Below are 6,000 nucleotides of genomic sequence, written 5' to 3' on the forward strand. Positions count from 1 at the left end.
CTGAGAAGGAGCCGCCTGAGCTCCCTGCCCACGCTGTCACCTGCTGTTTTGGAAAAGCAGTAGGGATTTTTATAAGCTGCTTGGACCCTGTTGTGACAATGCCCTCTGAAAATCTTAACTGAAAGCAGAAAATTGTTTCTTGGAAACAGAATTGTTTTAAGACTAGCTTTCTTATATAATAATTTAACAACTACCTTTTTCCACCAGCAGATGTCACCCTCATTTAAAAGGAAAAAAAGCTTATTAAGCAAAGGAACCTAACCCAAATTTTCAGCTAGCTGGAAGTTTTTTTATTAGCTATGTATTTATTAACTGGTTGGTATTATAACTTTTTCTAAATAAAACATGATTCATTGACGACCCATAAATGAAACTGAGCTGAAATTCCCATTGCCTCACTGTGTACTATATGAAAGCTGTGCTGTCCGTGCAGGGCATACTGGTTTGTGAGCCTCATCATTAAGGTACGCCTTAGGGTAGGCTGCTTGAGAAGAGGAATGTCCCGGTCACTTTGAGACCCTACTCTTTGTCTTTGGGCAGCAATAGATGGAGAAGTTTCCATCTGAATAGGGTGTATGGCTCTTCAGAAACTGCCCATTTGATTTATCGCTAAGAATAGATGCAAATTTTGAGATCCTCCACTTATCAGTTGAGATGACGTTAACTGGCTGACGTTAACTGGCTGCTAGTTTCAAAGACCTGAAAAATAACTGGCATAAACCAGTGAAGGTGGATCACCATCTCACATAAAAGAGGCCCGGGCACAGCCCCAGGTCAGAAGTCTTGGTTCCCTCGCAGCATTGCCGGCCTGCAAGTGAGGCTTCTCCTCCCTTTCCTGAGGGTCCAGGGCGACTCCCTCGCGTTAGCATTGCCGCAGCTGGAAGTGTTACCGTAACAACAGTGGGCATCTGGGAACTGAGCTGTGCTGCCCTACACTCCCGCCCTTGGTCTCTGTTGGTAACTTAACAAATTCTTAGTGACACTCTCCTGTGTGTGAGATAAGGTGCTAGCACAGAACTGTGAGGGGAAATCTCACCTGAAAAAGCTGTGATCTACCACATTTGATGGTCCTTTGTGAAAACTATTTAAATTTAACACTAGTCCTGAGAAACCAACTCAAACTGGACCTCCCTCCAGAAGACAAACCAGTGCTATTCAATAGAAATAGAATTCAAGCCACAGATGTGAGCCACATAAGTGATTTTAAATATTCTAGTAGCAACATTTTAAAACTAAAAGGAAACAGGTAAGATTACTTGTAATAATATATTTTTAATTCAGTATATCCAAAATGTTATTTCAACCTGGAATCAATATAAAAATTAACAAGACGTTTTCTATTTTTTGTACTGACTCTGAAAATGTATATACTAACAGCACAGCTCACTTCAGACATCAAGTGCTCAGCGGCCACATGTGGTTGGCAGCTGCCATATTGGACAATGCACGGTCGTGTTTCCTCTCCAAGTGACTTCCAGTCAACACCACGTGCTTTCATGTCTTGTAATTTTCATTTCCTCAGCTGACTGTTGGTTCACTTAGGTGAGAAATGTGCCATGCTTCAGTAGTGCCTTCCTACAGTAGTCAGCACCATCCTGGGCTCAGCCCCAGGAAATTGGTGTTGGGCCTTTGGATGCGTTCAGTTTGAAGGGTGACAGCTTCCAAACAGGGCTGTCCAGTAGACAACTGAAGACTGAGCTGGACTAGAGCTGAGGGCACCATGGGACAGAACTTGGGTTCCTGGGCATAGACATGATGGTCAGAAGTCATGAAACAGGATGGCCTCTCCAGAGTGGCCAGGGCAGGTGAGTGAGTCCAAAGACTCAAAGTCCGTGTGTGGCTCGAGGGCCTGCGGAGCCAGGAGTCCGCAGGACACAGGGGTCGGGCCGTTCACCCAGTCTTCTGCTGACAGGTCTCACGTAGCGTGAAGTTTGTTTTATTTGTAGCTCAGTGCTATGATATATTGAAAGCATCTGGGTTTCTAAGAGAGTAATCTATAATCTCTTAATCTTAATATATTTCCTTTGTTTTCTTGAGTAATAGCATCACATTACCTTTTCATTCAGTAATCCTAACGGTGATCCTCACGATTAGAGAGGCGACATGGAGCATGTTAATTAATTATAATTATTTTTATTTACTTCTAAAACAAAGCAACACCCACGCAAGACTGAATTAGTACAGCAGTGGAACCAGGCAGACCCAGGAAACTGGAGGGTGGTTGGAAAGCACCAAGGGCGTCCTGAGGTTAGGGACCATGAGTTCGTAGTGACACCAAACTGCATGGCTGTGATTTCTTGAGAGCCTCTGTGATCTGAGTCTGGGTAGAGAGAGTACCCACTGAGTAGACAGTGACTTCATCTAGGATTGAGGGTTTGCGGGCAGGGCAACAGAAAAACAGTGGGCAGAGGCCTTGCGGATAGACAGTGCAGACATGTCATGTAGGGCCCCAGGGGTGGATGTGGGACCCACGCTGCGAGACGAGAAGTGCTGTAAAAGGAGAACAGTGACATCTTGCGTTCCCCCCAGTGATGACATCCTCGTATGATGTTACTTATACATGTAAGATACACACAGAACTAGGTACAAACATGTCTCACATAGAGCTTTTACTCAACTCTACAACCAGAGACACTGACAAATTAAGTAGAAAGAAAAAATGTTTTTTCAAATAACAAGATGAATGTAATGTTTACTGGATAGTAATGTTTCAAGTTCAGGATGGGAAGGACTATTGAGGTTCAGATTTCTTTTGCACTTGACATGTCTGTGCTCCCTTCCACATGCAGGGTTACCACTCAAATCACCTTTTGTGTTTGGCGTGCTTATTAGTATAACCCCATCAGGTTATCACTCCGCACTCCTGCTCCTTTTTTCTATTTAAATTACTGTGAAACCTTTGTTTATTTATGTACCATACTCTGATAGCATTTTGGCTTTCACTTAATGCAAATGCATGATTTGCAAATTAGCCTACCTGCATTCTTTTCCAGTAAATCTGGGATAGAATATAGCAGTGCTGTAGATAGCATCACCACAAATGCTTTAATTATTCAGATAATCTTAATTGCACCAATATATATATTTTTTAGACTGTCAGTCAGGATTAAAACAAAATATATAGGGCCGGCTGAGTGGCGCGATGGTTAAGAACTGGCTTGGGATGCCAGAGGGCCGCGGTTCGGATCCCACATATGAGGGCCAGTGACACTGCCCTCCACAGCTAAGATGCTGAACAACAGCTCAACCTGGAGCTGGGCTGCTGTGAGTCGCCAGTGACGGCGTGGGCTGCAGTCCCTGTGGCAGTGGGTTGCCATGGGCTACCGTGTGTAGCCAGCAGCCAGCGTGAGTGGCCAGCAGCCACAGTGAGCGGCCGTCCAGAAGCCGGCGACTGATCTGCCTCGCCAGAGAAGAGCGCAATGATGGTGCCAACTTGGGCCAGTGAAGCAACGTCCTCCACAACTAGATTGAAGAACAAAACAACAGCAACTTGTCTGTTCCCCTTCCCGCAATTCCCCAGCACTGTTCCCATCCCCCCAATACCCCAATAAAAAAAATTAAAATTAAAAATATATATATATAAATTCATAAACATCTGAACTTGGAGAAACATCGACTAAGAGCGGTGGTTCTCAAGCTGTGGCCCAGGGACCACCAGCATCAGCATTACCTGGGAACTTGTCAGAAACATGGTGATGGGTGGAAACTAGACTTTTGGTGGTGAGCACACAATAGATTACATATGTATCAAATTATAATGTCCTGCACCTGAAATTTATATAATGTTATTAACCAATGTTACCCCAATGAAAACAATAAGTTGTAAAAACAGAAACAAATTTGCAGTCGCCCTTCCTCTCCAACCTACTGAAATCCCTCGGTGGGGCCAGGAACCCGGGCTTTGTTCCGCCCTCGGGTTGAGGCTGATGCCAGCTGAGCTGTGAGGACTGCTGCTCTAACCTGACCTCACCTAGTTTACAGGTGAGGAAGCTGTGGTTCAGCGGTACAGTCAAGATCGCAGTTAGTTCAGAGGAAAACGGGGCCTCAGAGCTAGAACTCTAGACTTTAGCCAGTCCTGTCCCCAAAGCACTACGTTGGTATTTCTCTCGTTTTGTTTCTTTGGTGTGGGTTGGGTTTAAAGGTGGTGTTACTAAAGTTTTGGGGGTCTTCTCATTTTGTTCCTTGTAGTGCCAGAACCTACTAAGACCTGTTCAAGCCAGCCCCAACCTGCCGGCCCCAGTACTTCCACCAGCACTCTCTCCAGCAGCAGTAATGGCAAGCGTGCCTCTGCCAGCGGCCAGCAGCCAGCTGCATCCCGTTACCTGCCTCGCGAGGTGCCTCCACGCTTCCGCCAGCAAGAACAGAAGCAGCTATTGAAGAGAGGTCAGCCATTGCCTACAGGGGCTCTGACCAGTGTCAGCCCAAGCCAGGGTGCTGGGCCTGCAGGGGTAAGCCCTCCTCCCCTCCCTGGAGCCGGAGCACAGCCGCCCAGTAAGCTCCAACCAGGTAAGACCACACAGAACTCGGCATCCTTTCACCTGAGAACTGTGTGCTGTTTCCAGCTTCGCTGCCCAGGAATAGAAATGGACAGATTTTGGTACATGTTCACTATATACATATGATAGAGCTGGCTACATAGATAGATGATGGATAGATGGATGCATGGATTGATGGATGGATGGAGAGAGAGATGATAGATACATTCCAATTGGATTTTAAAGTTTAATTGTTTCCCCCTACTTATTAATATTATTTCCGATGTATTTTCAGATGGCATTAGCTGCTTCAGCTAAGTCTGTTGCTCACCACAAACGAAAGGTCTGTCCATCAGGACATAGAATCTATCCAGGCAGATTAGGACCCTGCATGAGGACTTTTAAATGAAACCCTTTCCTCTCAGCCCACTAGCATAGCTCATGAATACACACACGCATTCTCTACAGGGAGGTGATAGCGTTTTGTGGAGAGTGGGTGTTTCAAACTGTACCATGGACAGTCTGAGCCAGACCTGCCCGAGAGCTGGTGCTCAGCCCTGTGGTGTGCGGGCTTCTGGTCTCCTGCTTCTTGTTGGTGTCTGCCTGCACTTAGAGCCTCGCCTCCAGCTCCAGGAGAGGTCGCTACGTGCTCAGTCGCTCACCTCTCATCTCCTCTCTCTCCCCTTTCTGTCGCCTTGACCTTGTGGACTTTAAGACATTTTTTTACTAGAGTTTTAGAGAAATTTTGGGGAGAGAGCAAAATACACGTATTCAGCTGCCATGTTTCTGTTATTTTCTTAAATCTCTCTGTTTTGACAGTTGGCACTGGTTCTAGCATGGAAACCACATTTGCTGATGGTAGTGAAATTCAGGTCTGTAATTAGAGAAGCAAGAAGACTTCTTGTATTAGATTGGAATTTAGAAGAAACATGTCACAAGTCATTAATATTTGTTTTCTCTCGTGCTGCCTTTTAATATGTTGAATAACTCCAACATGACACAAAAGTATTTATAACAGTATCTCAAAACATGACTGTGGTATATTCAGAACAAATATTTTTAGACAACTTTGCCATGTTTCTTCAAATAGTCTTGACTGTCATCTGCTAGATTCCTGGTAGAGGGGTAGAGGTCAATGGTCATCAGCAAAAAGCACGAAAGAAAAGAAATGACCAAACACACTTACTGACCAAGAACAGAGCCCCACCTGCTCAGCTGCCAGCAGTTTGTAATCAGACACAGTTACCGTCCACACTGGAACGTGGTCCTCAGGAAAGTCTTAACAGACAGAGATGGATAGTCATACTTCAATAGCTTGGTGTATTAATTTAAGATGCTCATTTTGAAAAACTGGAAAATTAAAAAGAATGAAAGCTGGGTCAGTGGAACTCAGTTTGAGTTGACTAATCCTTAAGCATTTAACACAGACCATTTCCAGTGATAAGTAAGATTGGGAGTTATTTCAGCCCAGCACATTAATTTTTGTGTTTTTCCCAAGTGTGTCAGAATGTGGACTCCCCCTCCC

The 6,000-nt window shown here is 44.9% G+C and overlaps 1 protein-coding gene across 1 annotated transcript in view; it reads left to right on the forward strand.

Annotated features, from left to right (window-relative positions):
- The window catches only part of TNRC6C (trinucleotide repeat containing adaptor 6C), an 85,617-nt gene that overhangs the window by 15,211 nt on the left and 64,406 nt on the right, over positions 1 to 6,000 (forward strand). Inside the window, exon 3 of the mRNA XM_019644371.1 lies at positions 4,189 to 4,506. The gene's annotated coding sequence lies outside the window, so the exon portion shown is untranslated. The remainder of the gene's footprint in view (positions 1 to 4,188; positions 4,507 to 6,000) is intronic.

The sequence above is a fragment of the Hipposideros armiger genome, unplaced genomic scaffold, assembly GCF_001890085.2.
Source record: "Hipposideros armiger isolate ML-2016 unplaced genomic scaffold, ASM189008v1 scaffold_87, whole genome shotgun sequence".
NCBI lineage: Eukaryota > Metazoa > Chordata > Mammalia > Chiroptera > Hipposideridae > Hipposideros > Hipposideros armiger.